Raw genomic sequence first — 21,941 nt, 5'->3', positions numbered from 1 at the left:
TGTCTACCTACTGTGATCTATCAACAAAAAGGCAAAAGGCCCCCCAAAAATCTCTTATACAAAAAAGAAAAAAAAACTTGAAGTCTGACTGCCACTGGATGTGGTATTGGTTCTGTTCTACAACAGCTGATCTGGGTGATAAGGATCCCTCAAGCTGCATTGCGCATTCACCATAAGCAGGGCTATGAGTGGATCAGGGCTATGAGTGTGGGGAAACCACCAAGAATAATTATATTCATATTTGCTTATAAAAGAATAACATAGCTATGAGGTGACGATATATATGGTAAGTAACGCTTTTAAATGTTTTAGAGAATGTGCATAAACGATAGGCAAGTGCGACAGCGGATTAATGTTTCAGCAAGGGAGAGTGCACTCTTCGCCAGCACCAGTGTTGATTTAGTCGACTAATACTTTGACAAAAACTGTTCATCGACTACCTTTTTTCACTGACAAAAACTAAATGAAAACTAAGCTATGATGACTAACACTGTGACTAAATATAATGACAATTTATTGTCAAATTATTAACAAGAGTAAAATGTTAGGAAGGGACTAGTGGACAAGAGCTCGAGTATACAGGTCCATCTCAATGAATTAGAATATTTTGTAAAAGTAAAATTTCTTCCGTAATATAATTAAATTAAAAAATTGAAACTTTCATATATTCTCAATTCATTGTGCATAGAGTATTTAAAACCTTCTTTTGTTTTAATCTTGATGATTATGGCGTACAGCTCATGAAAATCAAAAAGTCCTATCTCAATTAATTAGAATATTTTACGTTTTTTAAACAAATGTCGACCATCTGAAAAGTATATTAAAGTATGCAGTTAATACTTGGTCTGGGCTACTTTTGAACAAATTATTTCATTAATGGGGCGTGGCATGGTGGTGATCAACACACCCATCTATTATGATATTTTACAGCACTGTGTGCCTCCGTACATTGACAAGCTTTATGTTGATGCTGATCTTCCTTTTCCAGCAGTGTGTGTTGAGACTCTGGACATGACAAAACACAGTGATGATTTAGGCCATGTTATCTGCTATGGTGCTGATCCACTGACAGTGAAAACGTAACAATGGTTTCAACACAGCCATCTTTTTAGAGTACATTGTGCTTCAGTATGTTGACAAGCTTCATGGAGATGCTAATTTTCCTTTCCAGCTCGATTTGGCACCTGCCCACAGAGCCAAAACTAGTTACTAGTAACTGGTGTACTGACCATGATATTACTGTGCTTAACTGACCAGCCAACTGGCCTGACCTGAACCTCACACAGAATCTAGGTTTTATTCAGTATTTTGTAGTCCTACGTTACGTCCGGGTCCAAGTGGCACCAAACGCGTGAATCTTTTTACAATGACGTTACTTTTCAGAAAGGAAGCCATTGGGGGTTAAAATGGGTCTTAATGCTTCCAACTCGAGTAGAATTATTAATGTTTTGTGTCCATGACAAAGAAAATATATGATGTGGAGACAATAAAGACTATTATCATTATTATTGAAGGTGGTAACAGTCCATTTGCTCAGTACAATATTTCGGGGGCATATTTAGAATGTGTGCAGGCTTGATTATGTTGAATCTAGTTTGCAATTAATGAGGATTTAGTTGACACAATGAAATAAAATGGCAATAGAGCGTCGCAGTCCCTCCCCCTTTCAGAACGACGAGTGGCCCAGGAAATAAAATGCAATGCATTTCTCCCATAGTATTTATTTAAAGACGGTTACGCCGCGGACAAAGCCAACTCGGATCGTGACAAATCATGACAATGAACACAATATTTTGGGCCGATCAAATCATTAGAAAGAAGAAAATAAAGGCAGGAGACAACACTATTTGTTTTGTTTTTCTTCTTATAAATTATTTGATCGGCCCAAAACATTGTGTTCATTGTCATGATTTGTCACGATCCGAGTTGGCTTTGTCCGCGGCGTAACCGTCTTTAAATAAATACTCTTTAAATATGCATTGCATTTCATTTCCTGGGCCACTCGTCGTTCTGAAAGGGGGAGGGACTGCGACGCTCTATAGTATCCAGTGTGAAGCATTTAGTCGACTAAAATCTTGCAATATTTAGTCTACTAAAACTAGACTAACACTAAAACATTCCAGGTGACTAAAATGTGACTGAAACTAAATTAATACTACTCGAGAGACTATGACTAAAACTAAAATCTAAATTTGCTGTCAAAATCAACACTGTCAACAGGGGAGTGCAGCACGCTGCTGAAGCGTTTATCCTACCATAAATTGCTGCCCTCTGTGGAGTTAATACAACCTCACTGCGAACGAAGCCTGAGCAAGTTGTCTCTCACAACTCTGTATCGAGAGTAGTATTGATCAGGACGATGTGTGTGCCTACTTTTCCATGATTTCATGTTGAAAACATTATTTTGTATAGGTTTGTTTGGTGGCCCCCGTCCAGTCGCTAGTCGCATTAGATTTTATCATGCCTCCCGTTGTTGTCGATCGCCTTTAGAGTGTTTTGTCTTTATAACTTCCGGTCGGTCTGTAAAAGTGCTCCGTTGCTATAAATCGATTGGGCGCTATGATTTAATGGATTAAATAACCCTGGGCAGAGTGTCAGTCATAATTGGATACATACAATACTTTCACATGGTCAATAAAAATAGCAATACCTCAGCTGCAGCAAAGCAAAATGGAAATGGGAAGAATTTGTGGATTGAATTAATCCATGGCTCGTTAGTTCCATATTTTTATAGTTTTAAAGTTTCCTTGACACAATTCTAATGAAGCGAGTTACCCAATAGGCCTACATGCGATATGATCAACTAATTTGTGACATCCGTTATATGGGTAACACTTCCAATGAACATCCTATTAACAAGCATTAAAAGGCCGTTATTGGCCTACTTCATCATGTGTTGCATAAAAGTAGTGTAAATGGAAGATAACAGCTTGCAGATCGTCTATTTTCACAATTTCAAAATGATATTTTTTTTTATATAATAATAAAGAACGGTGTTGGACACGTGGCAGAGATTTAGAACAAAATGGAAGTCTTCACTTTGCATATGGTGTATGTTTTGATCATGAAGTACTTTTTATTTGCCAATTTCAAAACTTTACTTTATGCTAATATTAGTTTTTAATATGTATTTGCAAACGTGAATGATGATTGTGAATAGCTCCTCTCATTGTCAGTGTTTGCTATTTGTTTTAAATCCAACACTATTTAGATCATACATCCTTGGTGCTGAACATGCTTCTACAGCACCCTTAAATGAAACACTAAGGTCTCCACTTACATACAAAAAAAATGCTAGGGATAGTGGATTTGATTACCCACAATTACTTGACTAGTTTTAATGAAGCCATATTCAAATATCGTTTGTCTAAGGCCAAACTTGGATAATTTAAATAGACACAGAGGAGTTACACGCTCTGAAAAGTACCATAGAAGCAAGACACAGCATGGGAGGGAGTGCAGAAGTTCTTATTTTGAGCAAATGTTGTCTTCTGTACACAAGCTAATTACTCAGTGGAGAGCTTAATCTGCCAAATCAGGGCAAAGTGGATTAGGAGATGAGAGCGTTTAATCAAAGACTGTACTCTCGCTCTAATTACACATCCCATTTCCTCACGCAACACCCACCGCGTTATCTGCTACTGCGTTTAAAAATCAGCTCCTGCATTTAGCCATCCCCACTGACTGCATGATCCCTGTGTATCGATGTGACAAAGAAGTATGACACATAAACAAGTTATTCTTTTCCTTTTCTACCTTTCTATACTACGTTAAGGACCACGGGCTAGGTCCAATCCGGTACACGGGAAGATTTGGGGAAGAAGAAAAAAAACATATTCCCAACCACTGTGTCTGTCTGTACAGCAGACACAAAAGATGCTACTCTCTCACTACCACTATTGCGACTGTAGGTCGCATTTACTATCAAAACCTGCATCCCCCGTCAATTAGTTACCCCACGCCTCCATATATAGTCGCGCCTCGTGACATCACACATCCATATAATGGTCACACCTTGTGACATCATGCCTTCATATATGGTTACACCTCGTGGCACTGACATCACGCCTCGTGACACCATATATGGCCATCTCCATAATATGAAGATCATGACACTGACCTCATCTAACCCTGGATAACCATACATGGAGAAGACTGGATCATCACCTAGATCTGCATATATGGAGCCGGCCAGCAACTCTACATCTGACCTCAAACCTCAAACTCTTAGATTTCCATATATGGAGCTGACCTGTTCTGACATCACATATGTTGATCCTTCCCCAACCATCCTTCCTGTTCTGACATTCCTAGAACAATCAGACTGCCAATATTTGGTATATATTTGGAATATTGCTCAGAAAAGTACACTTTTTGCTATTTCCGCCTATTTAAGGCCTTATATAAAAGGCTGCTGATTAACAATAGAACCAAATATTGGCATTCTGATTGTTCTGGGATGTAGGCACACTACCCGTAGACCATCTATGCAAGTATTATGTAAAAACAATCAGCAGGTAGAACATGATAGAGGATTTACTTGGAACTCCCTCTTTTAGGATAGACATTGTTTTTCCTATGCTTCACTTCATGGATTAATTTCATGACTTTTGCAGTAAAAGTAAAACTCGGGACAATCCATTTCATGAAGGGGACATCCTAAAGATATGAAAAAACTATGTCCCGATTTGTTCTACCCCGGGTAGGGGTATAGTCAACTTTTGGGCTTTTGGTTCCTGCACTAATGTCATACCCATGATATTTCAATCACTGGCCTTATAGCTTCACTGCTTGTCTTCAGAGACCCAGAAGAAGGCTGTATGGTCAAAACTTTCACTCGCAAGAGCTAGGACGTGCAGAGGCATCTGCTATGAAACTGCACGCACACGCAAACACACATGAACTCAGAAGAATGGAGAGGATATTATTTAATTCTAAAGATGATAGTGACTTCTTTCTTTTTTGAGGGGCGCCAGACCCTCTTATATTCAGCTATTAGTGTAGATTTCCGTCCTACACAAGCTCTGAAGATATTTAAAAATATTTGTTGTGAACGGAAATGACAGATTTCTCAGATTTCGGGAGGTGTAGTTCCAGACGTATAGCATTCAGAGATTGTGGAATAGTTGTCTGGCTACACGAGACCCCTTCATATTCCACTATTAGTTTTGATCATGCCGTATCTCTCCAGTGCACAACAGCAGCCATTATACTATTTCCTATAGTCTACCTTCATCCCTGTCACATGCTGGCCAGCCGGGCAGATGAACACATCGACTGAGTCAAAGCAAACCATTGCAATGGGCTCAGGCAAATACAAAATTAGCCCTTCACTAAACCCCACCCCAAAAAGCGATTGTCCAAAGCCAATCCATATAGCTTAGCAATTGTTGTTGGTATGCAGGACAAGCTTTCGTCACCTCATAGCTGTCAGTGTTATTTTGCATGGCTGTGTTGTTGAACACATACACAACTTAACGTCGGGAAAGTTACACAACTGACCCACCCAGGTGATGGCAATAATACTAATGACCATAGTCTTACCGTGCAACATGAAAACTCATGCACATTTTGTCCAGTGCATAGCCTACTGCAGGCCTGGTTGACTAGATTTAGAAGACATTTTGATGCTCTTGCTACTGAACCGATCGATTATTTGTAAGGAGAAATCCCGTCATTTCACATGCATCTCAATAGGTGAGAAGGACAGCCTGCCCTGTCTCCTCGCTGCTAACGTGCCTATTGGACAAGGACGGGTTGGGAGGGACTTAGCGAAGGGCTAATTATTTTAAGAAATGTCCACATACCTTTCCATGTTTCCACTACTGTGAGTGTACAACTACATCCCTCCCATGCTGTGTGTCTTGGCTCCTGCAGCAGCCAGACCCTTTGCTGGTGAGAGGGGAGATATAGAGTGGGAATGTAGCTTCAGATCAAATATCTATTGGATGTGTTCCTGCCACCCTCTGTTAAATAAACATGGCCTGCGTCAGTCTCTCATCCACTCCTACTGATCTGCTGCCAAGACAAGACCATGCAGAGAGAGAGAGAGAGTGTGAGAGAGAGAGCATACGTACGTGCGTGCGCTTACTGTAAATCGCTCTAGATTAAGAGTGTCTGCTAAATTGTAAAGTGTGTGTGCGTGCATGTGTGTTAAACCCTGTTGTTACATCATTACCAGTTAATTGGTAATGAAAACTGGTAGCCATGGCATCTAGCTGTGTCCAATCAGAGTTACTGTGGAAACCTGATCATTAAGGTGATGTCATGCAATTAAGACTTTCTGGTGTGTATGCCAGGAAGTCTGATTAGCCAGTTAACTGGATCTGTTTAGGCATAATTTAGGGAAATCCTGAATTTCCCTAAAAAATCTGGACATACCGGGAAAAGCCATGCGTGTAGTGCGGGTGAACTGGCAACGTTTGGAGGAGACCTCTGTCTGGAAGGAATTCAACTCCCACCTCCAGCAGGACTTATCTGGTGTCCATGTAGCAGTTGGGGACATTGAACATGAATGGGTGATTTTCAAAGGCACAATTGCTGAAGCTGCAGCTGTGAGCTGTGGTCAGAAGGTCTTAGGTGCCTCAAGGGGCGGTAACCCTCGAACACCATGGCTGTCCGTTTTTCGGTGAGATTAGCTCCGGGCTCTGAATGCCCATAATGCAAGCAGATATTCCACTATTTGTGTGGTTCCACTATGCCCACTTTGTCCTTGTGTGTGGTTTTAATTCTACCATATCAATATTATTTGGACCATTATTAATTGGAGACAAGAAACACAAACACTTGGTTACAATCTAATTATCATATTACACATTAATACAAGTTATGAATAATGCACAAATCATATCTCATTTATAGTTACCGCTGGCCTTCTGCTCGCTTCCTATAGCGTCACGATGGTATGATGAATCTAAAGACTCATTGTCCCTGCTCATGTACTTAAACCACAGAGTTTCTTAGGACCCTGCTATTGCAGCCAATCAGAAAGCGTGGACAGTTGTCTTAGCCAATGAGAAGCCACTGGCCATCCTGCCTGCTCACTGAGACAGCAGTTTGCCTTTGCAACCAGCTCCCATCACTTCCTGTCATGTGAGCTGCTGCTTATGTCTGATTAGATTAAACTGTCTAGATTAAACTGTTAAAACATTACAGATATGTATTATCTAGGCTTTTACCAACCCAGTATATAATAGGTTATTAGAACACATTATCAAATGAAAGGAATTAAAGACCCAAGTTATTTCTTCCTAGTACATAGACATGTCCTGTAAGTGGAGAACTTGCCTGTGGAAGGTCGTAAATGGCCCTCACCCTTCTCAGGAACTGATAAGGGCTCACATCCCCCCATGCAAGAGCTAATGCATGCAAGGAATGCGGTCAGACCCATTAGTTCTCCTCTTCAGTCATCAGTTGTGAAACACAGTTGATCAATTAATTTGACCCCCTATATATTTTACACCAATTCTGATAACCTCCCGCACATCCATATATAACTCGACAATGGCGGACAGCGGTGGTCAGGGAAGACATCCGACTGAAGGAGGCCTACGGGGGTATGTTATCCCGCGGGACTCCGGAGGCAGTTGCAAGATATCGACAGGCCCGAAGGGCAGCAGCCACGGCTGGGAGTGAGGCAAAGCAGGGAGTTCGGAGAATCCATAGAGAAGGACTTTTGGGCAGCACCAAAGTTGTTCTGGGAGACCATACGACACCTCAGGAGGGGAAAGCAAGGAACTATCAAATGAGGCGTTGGGCGGTGGAAGGAACACTTTGAGGAACTCCTAAACCCAATGACATCTAACCCACCCTCCCTGGCAGGAGCAGAGCCTGAGGATGATGGGGGATCGGCGTCAATCTCCCGGAAGGAAGTCACTAAGGTAGTTAAGCAACTCCACAGTGGCAAAGTGGGTTGATGAGCCCGAGCCGGCCTAGTGATCCGGACACCTAGGCTGCTAATCCAGCCTGACAGCGTGTCACGGGTTCGACTCTGTTTATGAGGTGTATTGTGGCACAATTATGACAGAGGAAGGCAAAGAGAAGAAAATCAAAATTGCCATTGAACCATTCAAACCAATCAACACCTCCCTCTACCTCTGTGACAACAAGTTCCACACCAAGGCATTGACAGCTCTGCTCTCTGATGACAGCACGTTTGGCTTCATTGTGATCGACGGCCGTGGGGCCCTGTTTGGTTCACTGCAGGGAAACACCAGGGAGGTGCTGCACAAATTCACTGTTGAAGCATGGCAGAGGAGGACAGTCAGCTCTGCGTTTTGCCCGTTTGAGGACGGAGAAAAGACACAACTATCTGAGGAAGGTGGCTGAGACGGCCGTCCAGCTGTTTGTGTCAAACGACAAGGTAAATGTAGCTGGGTTGGTCCTGGCTGGCCCTGCTGACCTCAAGACTGAACTAAGCCTGTCTAACATGTTTGACCCGAGGTTACAGGCAAAGGTGCTGAATCTGGTGGATATATCCTATGGGGGAGAAATTGGTTTCACCCAGGCCATCGGGCTTTCCACAGAGGTCCTCCCCAATGTCAAGTTCATCCAGGAAACAATGCTTTTAGAGTTGTACTTTAAAGAGATCTTCAAGAAAGAAGGGGGGAAATTCTGCTTTGCGGCGGAGGACACAGTGAAAGCCCTGGAAATGGGAGCAGACCCTCCTCGTCTACGAGAACTTAAATACTATGCGCTGTATTCTGCGTGTGCATGGCGCAGAGTGCAATGGAGCCGAGACTGGTGAGAAGACCAGGTATTTAACACCAGAGCAGGAGAAGGACAAGTCCTATTTGACAGACGAGGACACGGGGCAGGAACATGAGCTGATTGAGAGCATGCCCCTGCTCGAATGGTTTGCTGACAACTACAAGAGGTTTGGAGCCATGCTTGAAATGGTCACAGACAAGAGCCAGGATGGGTCTATGTTTGTCAAGGGCTATGGAGGCATCGGGGGGATTTTACGGTACATAGTGGAATTCCAAGGCGTGGATGATTGCGAATGCAATGAGCACTAACTATGAGACCCTGCAGATCATGTCTGTGTGTGTGTCTGTCTGTCTGTCACGCTGTGACACGACCCACCCGTCACCAGAGGGCGCAGCTGTAGCACACACACACACACACACACACACACACACACACACACACACACACACACACACACACACACACACACACACACACACACACACATCCACACACACACACTAACTAAATTACTAACTAAAAAGAAAAAAAAAGTACGTAATTTATTCTAATTGTTGTTATTGCAATTTACGAGCTGCGTTCGCTTCCCGCGTTTGCGCGTCTTACTTGTTTCCAAGGTGTGGATGATGAGGTCTTTGATCTGGAGGAGTACTCTACTGATTGATCTGGTTCTGATTCAGGGAAAGAATGAATAAAGAAATAAGGAAAGAAATGACACGTCTCTTGCCGCATGTGAGACAGACGGTAGCCGATACGGCGGTTGTACACACAAACATGCAAACACGTCATACACACCAGCGAAAAACTCCATACAGGTGGAAGTGTGATATTTTCTTTCAACCCTGAGAGGGATTTAATAATTACTCAGTTTATGTTTAAATCAATAGTGATCCACTAAACGGCTCTCTTTCTCCGATTTTCCTTTTCCCTTCCCCTCTCGTTCGCAGCCGATCTTGCATTCTTTTGCGGCAACAATAAATACCTTGCACTTTTAATTAGCTCCATGGCTTTCCTAATTCAATAATAATTACAGCGCAGGAAGCAGCCCCGGGGAGTGACTTATTAAAGCCTTCCCCTTAAATGTGTGGATAATGTGTCTGTACACACTCTCCAGCCAGTTCCCTCCTGTCAGCTGCCTAGCACTCCCAGCATTAGCTATGGATGTTATGCTGTAGCTATGTATAGCTCCCCCTCTCTCTCTTGAGTCTCTTCCAGTATTGGCAGTATTGATCCTCTAATGCTGTTGTATTCATAACATAATTTGTGGTGATGGTAGAATAATGGTGAAGTGGTGCGATTGCCTCTCTGTCCCTCGCTTTTGTGGAGGTTAGTTGCGTTTGCTATTCATGTCCTTAATGTCCTGCCTATTCATAGGCTCCAAAATCGCCATAGCTGTTAAATTGGATTGAAATGTGACTGTGAAAGCCATAGCATAGTCGCATCCATTTTCATACTAATCAAACCATTCAGTGACCCCTAATGCCCAGTGGATTGGGGGCACGGTCATCCTGGAAGAGACCATTCCCATCATGATCGACGTTTTTCATCATAAGTTGATCTCTCAGAATAGCTTTTTATTGATTTGCAGTGACCCTTCCCTCTAAGGGGACAAATGGACCCAAACCGTGGCAGGAAAATGCCCTCCCCAACATAACAGAGCCACTTGACCCGCTCATTGATGGGGTAAAACATTTAGGCCTGTATCATTCTCTTTTGTATGCAACACACACACACACACACACACACACACACACACACACATGCACGCACCGCGCACACATTCATACACACACACACACACACACACACACACATCTGTAGACCCATGCTTATGGTTTTAATAAATGTACATTCGGCTACTACTGTATGAATATGATATGTTGGATATTTATGTTTGGTAATTTCACATTTGTAAAAGCAAACACACAAACCAAAAATAGCAAAGATAGCTGACTTACATGTTGTGATGTGACACGCGGTGATCTTTTAGATCAGCATTTTTTTCTATTTATTGTATGGAGAAGTACTGTATATAGGGCTTAATGTGTTTAAGAAAACCCCCTGTGTACTGCAATGATATTGGACAATGATGCCTTGTTAACATTTATGTCTCACAAAAAGACTAGAGGACCAATTTACAATTTAGGCATTTAGCAGACGCTCTTAATCCAGAGCGACTTACATTTAAGCAAGAACAAAAGCATGGGAATACATCACATGAAAGCATTTATCATGAAACATGCGTAAGCTAAGAAGGTAACAGTGGAATATCTATATAATGAAACTACATACACTATACATATAAACGATACATATTTACTACTATGCTATACATATGTACTATGGCGTGCTATGACTATATACAATACAATTATAGTGCTGTCTACATAACATGCTATAAGTCTGTGTCAAATGCTATCTAAGCCAACAGAAATGCTATCTAAGGGGTTAGGGTAAGTGCTATGGGCCATGATGGAGTCTGAAAAGGTGGGTTTTCAGGCTACGGCGGAAGATTGGGAGTGATGCTGCAGTTCTGACTGCAATGGGAAGTGCATTCCACAGTTTTGGAGCCAGAAGGGAGAAGAGTTTGGGACGTGTGGAGCGTTGTCCCGGCGTTTTTAGTGAGGGTACTTCCAGTTTCCCTGCGTTGGCTGATCTGAGTGCGCGGGAGGGTTTGTAGGGTTCAATCATACTTGCAAGATATGGGGGAGCCATACCTTTGGTTGCTTTGAATGCCAGCATCAGAGTTTTGTATTCTGTGCGAGCAGCGACCGGGAGCCAGTGGAGGGAGCGGAGCAGGGGGGAGACATGTGAGAATTTTGGCTGGTTGAAGACCAAGCGAGCTGCTGCATTTTGGATCAGCTGGAGAGGCTTAAGTGCACATGCTGGTAGGCCAGTGCCTACTGGTACTGGTAGACCAACATCTCAGTTATTATTACTAGCCCTTACCCGTTGTGAGATATTTGCCCCCCCCCCTTGTGGCCGTGGGGGGTACTGCGCCTGTGCGTTTTTAATTCACTAATAAATTCATTAATAATCATTAATGTGTCAAATTAAAAAAGGGCTTCGTTACGCCCTCTATATTCATATGGTCAATGCCTGTGTGAAAGTGGGAGCGATTGGTGCAGGCAATGAGGAGCTACGGCTCTGACACTACGGCTCTGACACACAGTCAGACAGACAGACATTGTTAGAATTATAGTATGATGATAGTATGATGATGATGAGTCAAATCCTGGAGCTGCTCTCTTGACTGTGAATTGGAGACTTTGTTGACACAGTGATATTACCTGGGGTGATTTGATGGGGGAATTGGGTACATTTTCAGCTACGAAATTGTTACCAATGCAATGAAATGCAGCTCATTTGAATATATATATTGAAAAAACCTCTTTTCTTTCTTGGTGACATTACAAATTAGATCCCTGTGTTGTTGTGTCTGGCATTGGGATCGAGAGACTTTTACTAATTAACTTCATTCCAATTCTAACTTCTAATTCTAATAATTATGGCACTGCCCCTTGCATACTAAATTAACTCCTTAAGATCACAGTCGAGATATAGTATCTAGTATGCAATGATTTTAGGATTATTTCATGTTAACTTTACATGGACAGTGCACATTATTCAACATGGCTGTAAATGTACCAGTGTTAAACGCAATGGCAAATTTTCAAACATAAGTCCCTGGGATGTTAAAATAGCCATTAGAAACTGAAAACACAAAAGCGGTTAAAAGCCAATCACAGCAAAGTAAACACAATGAGAATGAAGAGTAAGCTGGTTGTAAGTGGTTAGCACACAATGGCACAGAAAAACACATGACCATTAGCAGACTTTGATAGATTGACATTTGTATTAATAGAAAAAGACTCCCTCCCACTCCTTCACCGGGAGTCATATTATCATCTACTGTCATATTTGTCAGAAGAGTAAAATACAATAAAACCACAGAGCTTAAGTAGTCTATATGGGTGGGTGAACGCAACCTCTTTTGACCACTGGGGGGCGCCACTGAGTCAATTAATGCATAAATTATGCAAATTAGTAATTAAATTCTTTACATTCCATAATCATAAATCATATTTGCATATCTCATAAAATATTATAATTATAATTAGCATAATCATAAAATTCCATACATTCCTTAAATTCTTTACATAAAGGATATTGTGTTGGTGACCGTCTCTGTGACGTATTTGTATGATTATATTGGTTTTGGAGGACTGATGGGGACATAGCTTGTTTAGCTCTTTAACATTCGTCAGCCAATCTGATCCCAACAGTTAGGCCTGTGTAGACATTACTTAAAATAAAAGTAATAGTTTAATCAAGTTTATAAAAATTGACATTAACAAATGCCGTAGCTTATCTAAGTGTGAAGCTTCACAGCGCCCCTATAATATTAGCTCTGAGTTCGATGGGGGAGGCAGACAAAAGGTCTCAGATTACAGTACTGAGGGAGAATTGGGGGGGTTGATACTATGATGCGGTGTTGTCACTCACGGTTTGTGAATGAGTTTAAAGTAACCCCCCCCTATGGCCTTCTGGGTAATGCTAGATGCATTACACTGCAGTACCACCTATGCCCTGATGTGATTTCAGTCACATAGTGCAATGTTTTCAGCGGAATGCATATAAATATTGATAAAAACTATAACTAAGTGGTCATAGATTGTTTTTTGTCTTTAACATTCAGCCAAGCATTCAACCAAATCTGACCACAACAGTTAGGCCTGTGTAGACATTACTTAAAATAAAAAGTAGTAGTTTTAATTATAATTTTATAAAGTTTATTGACATTAACAACTGCCGTAGCATTTCTAAGTGTGAAGCTTCACAGCGCCCCTATAATATTAGCTCTGAGTTCGATGGGGGGAGCAGACAAGGAATCAGATTACAGTACTGAGAGGAGGAATGGTGAGTGATACTATGATGCGGTGTTGTGACTCACGGTTTGTGAATGGATGACCCGCTGCTGTGGCAGTCACGAATCCAGACTTTTGTTTTATTTCTAGTTCTAGTGTTTCTACCCCACCTAGTGGTCAATTTCTATATATATAATTACACTGCAGTACTACCTATGCCCTGATGTGATTTCAGTCACATAGTGCAATGTTTTCAGCGGTCTGGGACTACCAGTGGTCCTTGAGGGGGGTTCATGTGATCCCCACCAGCTAAATCATGGAGAGTTGGTAACCAAATAGAGTAATAGACCCTTCAATTAGGCTTCATGTTTTTTTTCCTAATGTTTGTGGTTAAAGTAGGTTTTGTATTATTTTGTGTTTTGTGTTGTGTTTTGTGAACACGCAATACAGTTTCAGTTTAGTTATCGTTTTTAATTTATTTTTAGTTTTTTATTTAGTTTCAGTTAACTAAAATGTTTTTTATTTTATTCTAGTTTTCGTTTTTTAGTTAGTTTTAGTTAACTATTATAACCTTGCTGGTCTGTTATACAGTGGATCCAGCGTCAACCCTGTCACTCATGGTTGTGAATGAGTTTAAAGTAACGCCTCCTATGGCCTTCTGGGTAATGCTAGATGCATTCCGGGGATCCAACGTCAACTATAACATTCATGGTTTAAGATTATTATACATTATAGTGTAACAAAACATGATATAGGTGTAATATGATGACAGTTATAATTAGTTATATACTGTTTGTACCATGTGAACAAAATATGTGAATATACTGTATTCTGTAAATGAAATGTTTAATTAAGTGCATGGAAGTAACTATTGCATGCTGGTTAATTTTTTTTTAACCAATCTGATCACAGCATTTCAGCTGATGCAACCTCCCCTCGATTAGGTGTGCGTGTTTGTTCTCACGGGTGGGAATAGATATGTAGAATAGGGACTCGCCGCTGTGGTAGTCACGAATGCCTGATGCATCATTGGTAATGCTACACATCTGTTATACAGTGGATCCAGCGTCAACCCTGTCACTCGTGGTTGTGAATGAGTTTAAAGTAACGCCCCTATGGCCTTCTGGGTAATGCTAGATGCTTATGACACCATGGATTCACAGTTAACCATGACACTCATGGTTTAAGATTATTATACATTATAGTGTAACAAACAAAACAAAACATGATATAGATATAATAAGATATTAGCTATAGAGTTACACGTATACTTTAAAAATGATAGGCCAGCAAATATAGAGTGAATCATTAAGAATAATAATAAAAAATAAAAAATAATACTTAATACAGGTCTAGTGTACAATCTATTCATTGTTGGTATAGATGTTATGATGGACGGAACTTTACAGAAGATATATTATGATGCTGGTAACCCTGGGGGGTTAGGAGGGGTAGCCAGACTGATCGCAGCTGCTAAAACAGATCAGGGGGTCACTCCTAAAATAGTGGAGGTTAAAAAGTGGTTAGAGAAACAGGATGTATATACACTTCATGCTCCTGCGGCCAAGAATTTTAGGAGAAATAGAGTATTTGTAAGCGGTATAGATAAACAATTTCAAGCTGATCTGGTTGAAATGGGGGAATATTCTAAAGAAAATGACGGTATTAGGTATATTCTGACATGTATAGATGTGTTTTCAAAATATGCATGGGTGAGACCTCTACACAATAAGACGGGAGCTTGTGTTACAGAGGCCTTTAAAGATATCTTGAATGAGGGGAGAACTCCTCAGAAATTACAAACTGATGCCGGGAAAGAATTTTATAACAAGACATTTCAACAATTGATGCAAGGAAATGGGATCCATCATTTCTCAACTGATAATGAGACCAAGGCTAGTATAGTCGAGCGTTTCAATAGGACCCTGAAGACAAAGATGTGGCGTTATTTGACATCAGTCAATTCCCGGAGATATATACCTGTTCTACAGCAATTAGTCGATGCCTATAATGGATCATATCATAGATCTATTAAAATGGCCCCATCTATGGTTAATAAGGATAATGAGAATATAGTATTCAATAATTTATACAAGTCTAAGAATAGCTATAGTATAAAATGTAAATACAATATGGGTGATACTGTACGCATCTCAAAATATAGAGGGGTGTTTAGAAAAGGTTATGAACAGACATTTACAGATGAATTTTTCAAAATAACGGAATGTATCATGAGATCCCCACCAGTTTACAAGTTACAGGATGCTTCAGGGGAGGATATACAGGGTACGTTTTATGAAAAGGAGCTACAGAAAGTTATCATCGACAAAAATAAGGTTTTCAAAATAGAAAAAATACTAAAAAAGAAAAAGTCTCGAGGTCGTATAATGGTATTAATTAAATGGCTAGGTTGGGGTGAAAAGTTCAATTCATGGGTACCAGAAAGTGAGATTATTGATCAAGTGTAGTAGTCGATATAATTTTGAATTAAGAGTATAGCGTATTTAAGACTATGAGGAGATCGTAAGAATCATATCATATGTGAATCACACAATGGAAGGACAAGGGTTTTATTTAACACTACCTAGTAATGCATCACTAGATGTATACCCCTCTAACAAGATATGGAATTATAGAACTAAACTAGCGAAACCTATCATCCTCAAAGAACCTTATGAGGTGGGTTTAATCGAGATACAATACCCACGTAACTGGCATAATTTTACAAAGGATGACGGGTGGATTACTTTTACTCCACATGAAACAGATGGAATCGTAAAAGTTAGTTCTATAGGACCGATACAGTTAATGTTAGCTCCAGGGGTCTACGATAGCATTTCTAGGATTATTAAGGAAATAAATAATCTATTACATCATAGAGTAAAAAAAGTCGCCGTGATGTATAACGCTATTGAAAATCGCATATTTTTCACAGGCGGGGAAGGAATGACCGTAGTATTTAGAGGACGTTTAGCGTTAATTCTAGGGTTTACACCTGGTGAACCGTTTGAAATACCTACACACCATCAACCTATACGCTATGGTCCACACCCTGCCGATATCTACGGAGGATGTTATAATATATATGTGTATACAGATATCGTGGATTATCAGATTGTTGGGGATAGTTATGTCCCCTTATTGAGAAGTATAAATATAGCCGACGATGTCCGCCGAATGCCATACCTCTTGTATGATAAGCCACACTACACCCGTCTGTCCAGGTCTATGATAGGTGATATAGAAATCTCTCTGAAGACTGACCAGAATTTACATGTACCATTTACATATGGGAAGGTAGTTGCTAAATTACACTTTAGACCTATACGTGATAGATCTTAGGACCGTGAGAATAATGAGAGGCTCTCCATACATTGCGCATGATGACAGGTATATGTCATATTATGCTAATCAAGCAGGATCTGGACTACCGGGGTTTACGGGCGCACCTACACAATATGGATCGGGACTGGGAGGTATTTTTCGAAATATCTTTCGTTTTGCTATGCCTCTTTTAAAGAGTGGTTTCACTATCGCAAAACCACATCTGAAGACAGCTGCTAAGAATATTGCAGGGGATGTAATCACACACATGATGAATAGGCCTTCAAAACCACGACAGCAAGGATCGGGGTTAATGATTCATCATATGAGGGGTATTAAACGGCCTCCAAGGTTCCAGACACATGGGCGTATCAAGAAACGTAGAAATACGTATAAAAGAGTAGCCGAGACCCATAAGAAGAAGACAAAGGCTAGACGTCACATCAGTAGGACTACTAGATCGTCAACTAGAGACATCTTCTAACCATACTTCCCATTCTACATTATTTCACCATGTCTTTGATACATACTCAATCGCAAGAATGCTCAAAGAGTGAACTGGACCTCTTCAGTGTTTGTTTGACTCAAACAGCAATTGATAAGAATACTTACCACGAAATAAATCCTTTGTCAGCCCTCACGGATACCGCACCTATCGAGTTTTACATCACCGGGAGTTCTGAGGAATATCTCGATCTGAATAATACATATTTACACGTACAAGCTAAAATCACGAATGCTAATGGAACCAATATTGCGGCAGGAGCTGAAGTAGGATTTGTCAATTATCCGGGGTGTACACTATTCTCCCAAGTAGATATTATGCTAGGGGATACACTCATATCACATGCATCTAATACTTACCCTTATAGAGGGATATTGGAATGTTTGCTGAATTATGGTGAGGATACACTATCCAGTCAGTTTGGATGTGGTCTCTTCTCTAAAGATACATGTGGACATATGGACGCTTCAAGCCCTGCTGGTGAAAATGCGGGTCTTACTGCTAGAGCTGTATATACTGCCGATAGTACAATTGTAGATATTATAGCTCCTATTCATTCTGATATGTTTTTTCAAGAAAAATTACTTATAAATGGTGTTGATCTCAAGATGAAATTTATACGTGCTAAAGATGATTTCTGTCTGATGGCTACAAATGCTGCTGGTGGTTATAGGGTTAAAATTGTATCAGCTAGTCTATTTATAAAGAAAGTATCAGTATCGCCGGGTGTCCGAATGGGGCATGCCCGAGCTTTAACACAGACAAATATCAAATATCCTATTGATAGAGTATGTTTGAAGACCGTTTCTATACCGAATGGAGCACGACTATGCAGCCAGGAGAACTTATTTTTAGGTCAGATACCTAAGTTTATAGTTATCGGTTTTGTCGATCATGAAGCATTCACAGGGAACTACACTAGGAATCCCTTCAAATTCCATCATTACAATTTAGAATTCTTGAATCTACATACGGACAGTCAATCATACCCAGGGAGACCTTTTCAACCATCCTTCGATAATGGACAGTATGGACGTGAATATTATCAGATGATACAGGCCACTGGTCGTCAACTGAAAGACAGAGGCCTAGCCATCACCCGAAGAGATTTTGGTCTAGGATATACATTGTATTGCTTCAATCTAGAACCAGACGAGGGTTGTGGTGGACACGTGTCATTGATCCGGTCTGGAAACGTCCGTTTGGAGGCCAGATTTAGAACCCCGCTACCTCATACAGTCAACATGATCTGTTATGCTATTTTCGATTCAATCATTGAGATATCAAACCGTAGACAGGTCTTAGTGGATTATTATTAGAGTATTAAAAACTAGATACTAGACATGAATACTATAGAATTAACTAGTGTTCTTAAAAAGAAGGTTAAGAGACACATACATTTATTGGGGGTATTGGCATGTGATCAACTCCCAGATATTATTATTAGTAGTTTACCTGTTATGGTTATTATCAATACCCAACCGTCATCGATGGATGGGGCACATTGGTTAGCCATATATATCAATAATGATCGACATGGATATTTCTTTGATTCATTTGGACACCCTCCTACATATAGGAATTTCCCTGAAGATATAAATATATTTCTTCAGAAGAATTGTGTTAGTGTGACCTATTCTGTAAAACAGGTCCAAGATGACATGGCTACAACATGTGGTCAACATTGTGTATTCTTTCTATGTTATATGCAGAGGGGTTTTTCTTATGAAAAGGTGATGAATTTGTATAAGGATGATCTATGTTGTAATGATGTTATGGTATGTAAGTTTGTTAGTAGAATACGTCCGGAGATGTGTAGAAATCATGATTTTACGTGTGTACAGTGTGTAGAGCATGTAAAATATTGTATGTGAAAAAATGTAATTGATGTTAAGATGATTTCATGATTTAATAATAAATAAATAAAACACGGATACAAATTATTTCAAAATGTAATGTTTTTATTTTATTTTACTATTTTACAAAACATAAAACACAGTCACATTCACTGGCATGTGTATAGCATATACATCTTGTTGACATTATATGAATCACAGTAGCATAGTACATACATAGAATTAAACAAAATACAATTAAAACAAAAATGAAAAGATCAAAAGAAAATACATAATATAAACCATATCATAAATCAAGCCAGACTTTTGATGGGGTACGCCTCGTAATACTTCGACTCCTAGGTGTCCTCCTCACTGGTGATATTTCATAAGCTATGGCACTTGGTCTACCTCGTTTCCTAGCCGGAGATATATCACCACGTTGTATGGCAGTGATAGATACCTTGACGTTATTGTTGGGAATGGCAGATAGAGGTATATTCAATGTGGCAATTTTATCCAAAAACTGCATCCACCCCCGTGGTCTCTTATCATCGGACATCTTGAATGGATTTGTTACATTCTTAAGTAAGTCGTAAAGATGTGATCCTCTAATAGTATTTCCATCGATAATTAACTCTCCATGAGGGGTCCATGAGACATCATCTTTATATTTAGATAATGTATCCATAATGTGTTGAACATTCTTCTTGTTTTTGTCAGGCATATGGTATAAAATATCCTTCAAAACATGGTCTTCTGAGGTTACAACATTAGCATTTTCTGCACTATCATCCACATGAGTGTTTTGTATGCCTTTAGGTAATGACAATGTGAGCATAGTTGTATCGGCCCCTCTCTGTTTAACCAGAGCCAAATATCTATGTAAAACCATAGTGTATTTCTTCGCTTTTGCATGTAAATCGGTGTCATGGGTGTTCAGGACATCTAGTATTGATTTATCCAATTCATTCTCAGCGACTTGTCTGATAGATTCACGAGGTGATGCTGATGATGATGATAGCTGTTTTAAACTATCCAACTGCTGTTGTGGTACTAGAAACATTTTCTGTACGTGGTCCATATTTGTAAATAAAAAATAGTAGAAATAAAAACTATCTCCGTGAAAATAGACTGGTTATGAAAGGCAGTGCAGCAGCTAGCAATGGCAGAATGAAACCATTACCTCTCTGGTTAATAATTAGTTTCTTTTTGGTTAGATTAATCCGTTTATCTGCAATTAACCTCACATGCCCCTTTTTCTTCTGCAATGCGTTATATTGTTTAGCTGATAACGGTATTTTGCCACGCAGAATATTAATGGAGATTTCACAGAGAGCATTCAGAAAATCTGAACTGGCATTCTTCAGAATAATGCGTCTGTTTTTAGGACTGGCCTTATACAATCTTTCCAGTAGGACTAAATTTCTACGAATGAGGTCTGACATAATTACAACAGGGTTTTTCTAGGTAAATAGACTACTGATGTGTCTGCTAATATCTCTGATCTGAGACGAAAACAGTCCGGTGTTGTTGTTTTAAAGTCAACAAGTAGATATCCATATGAACGACTGGTGGCGTCGTTATAGGCTTGTAAAAAGTATTTAGTATTCCCCGGATACATCTGCCGTGCTAGCAACATTATCTGATTCTTGTCTCTGGCTGTTTTGAATAAGACTAAGTAATTAGCATTCAAGCTAATAGTTCTGCTAGCCTTACCTTGTATAAAGATGTTCTGTAGTAAATAGATACAACTGAGATTCCTATGATGTACGTACTTTGTGAAAACATTCTGAACCTCTTGATTCTGACTAGCTGCATCCATGACATCATCAATTATTAATAAATTATGTACATTAGTAGGTAAGAGGTTATCATCACATAATGACTCTGGAATTCCTTGTACAAAGTTGATAGGCCTGATTTTCAATAAATCATCATACATCTTTTGCCAACAAGCATATATGTACACAATATTCTCTACTTTAGCAGAGATAATCTGATCAGCATGTTCAATTAGCTCTTTCACAAAGAAAGTCTTCCCGCTATTAGACGGCCCTGCTATTAGCATACTAAAAGGATGTTGTAATTTGGTTTGAAAACCATTAGCATCTTTAAAACCATCTCCGTTAGTAGCCATAAGGAAGGGTGGTGAAGTCGGGGTATACTCGTCTCTTGTTGTACACAATTCGTACACGTTTAACAACTGTTGCATTTCTTAACTGCAACGTGGTTTTATTCCTAGTGATAGTGGATGTCTCAACCTGGACCAAACCATGCTACCAGAACTAATTAATAAACAGATACTACTATGCTACTGTGATTCATATAATGTCAACAAGATGTATATGCTATACACATGCCAGTGAATGTGACTGTGTTTTATGTTATGTAAAATAGTAAAATAAAAATAAAAACATTACATTTTGAAATAATTTGTATCCGTGTTTTATTTTTATTTTTATTTATTTATTATTAAATCATTAAATCTATATACATCCTGTTTCTCTAACCACTTTTTAACCTCCACTATTTCATGAGTGACCCCATGATCTGTTTTAGCAGCTGCGACATCAACATCTATACCAACAATGAATAGATTGTACACTAGTCCTGTATTAAGTATTGTTTTTTTTTTTTTTTTTTTTATTATTATTCTTAAAAACATATACCATCATCAATCATATTCATATACATCAC

The 21,941-nt window shown here is 39.7% G+C and overlaps 2 protein-coding genes and 1 pseudogene across 4 annotated transcripts in view; 2 read left to right on the top strand and 1 right to left on the bottom strand.

Annotated features, from left to right (window-relative positions):
* Positions 1–21,941, top strand: part of cdh23 (cadherin-related 23) — a gene marked incomplete at both ends in the record, with an annotated part of 313,884 nt that overhangs the window by 8,769 nt on the left and 283,174 nt on the right. The window lies entirely within an intron of this gene.
* The window catches only part of vsir (V-set immunoregulatory receptor), a 445,816-nt gene that overhangs the window by 186,357 nt on the left and 237,518 nt on the right, over positions 1–21,941 (bottom strand). The gene's annotated exons all lie outside the window — the stretch shown is intronic.
* LOC310865185 (eukaryotic peptide chain release factor subunit 1-like) lies at positions 7,504–9,017 on the top strand (annotated as a pseudogene). The gene is made up of 3 exons: positions 7,504–7,519; positions 7,822–7,880; positions 8,002–9,017. The product of its transcript is annotated as a eukaryotic peptide chain release factor subunit 1-like (transcript).

Source organism: Protomyctophum parallelum, assembly GCF_964188405.1.
Source record: "Protomyctophum parallelum genome assembly, chromosome: 10".
In the NCBI taxonomy this organism is placed as follows: domain Eukaryota; kingdom Metazoa; phylum Chordata; class Actinopteri; order Myctophiformes; family Myctophidae; genus Protomyctophum; species Protomyctophum parallelum.
This window is presented reverse-complemented; position numbering and strand designations above follow the sequence as displayed.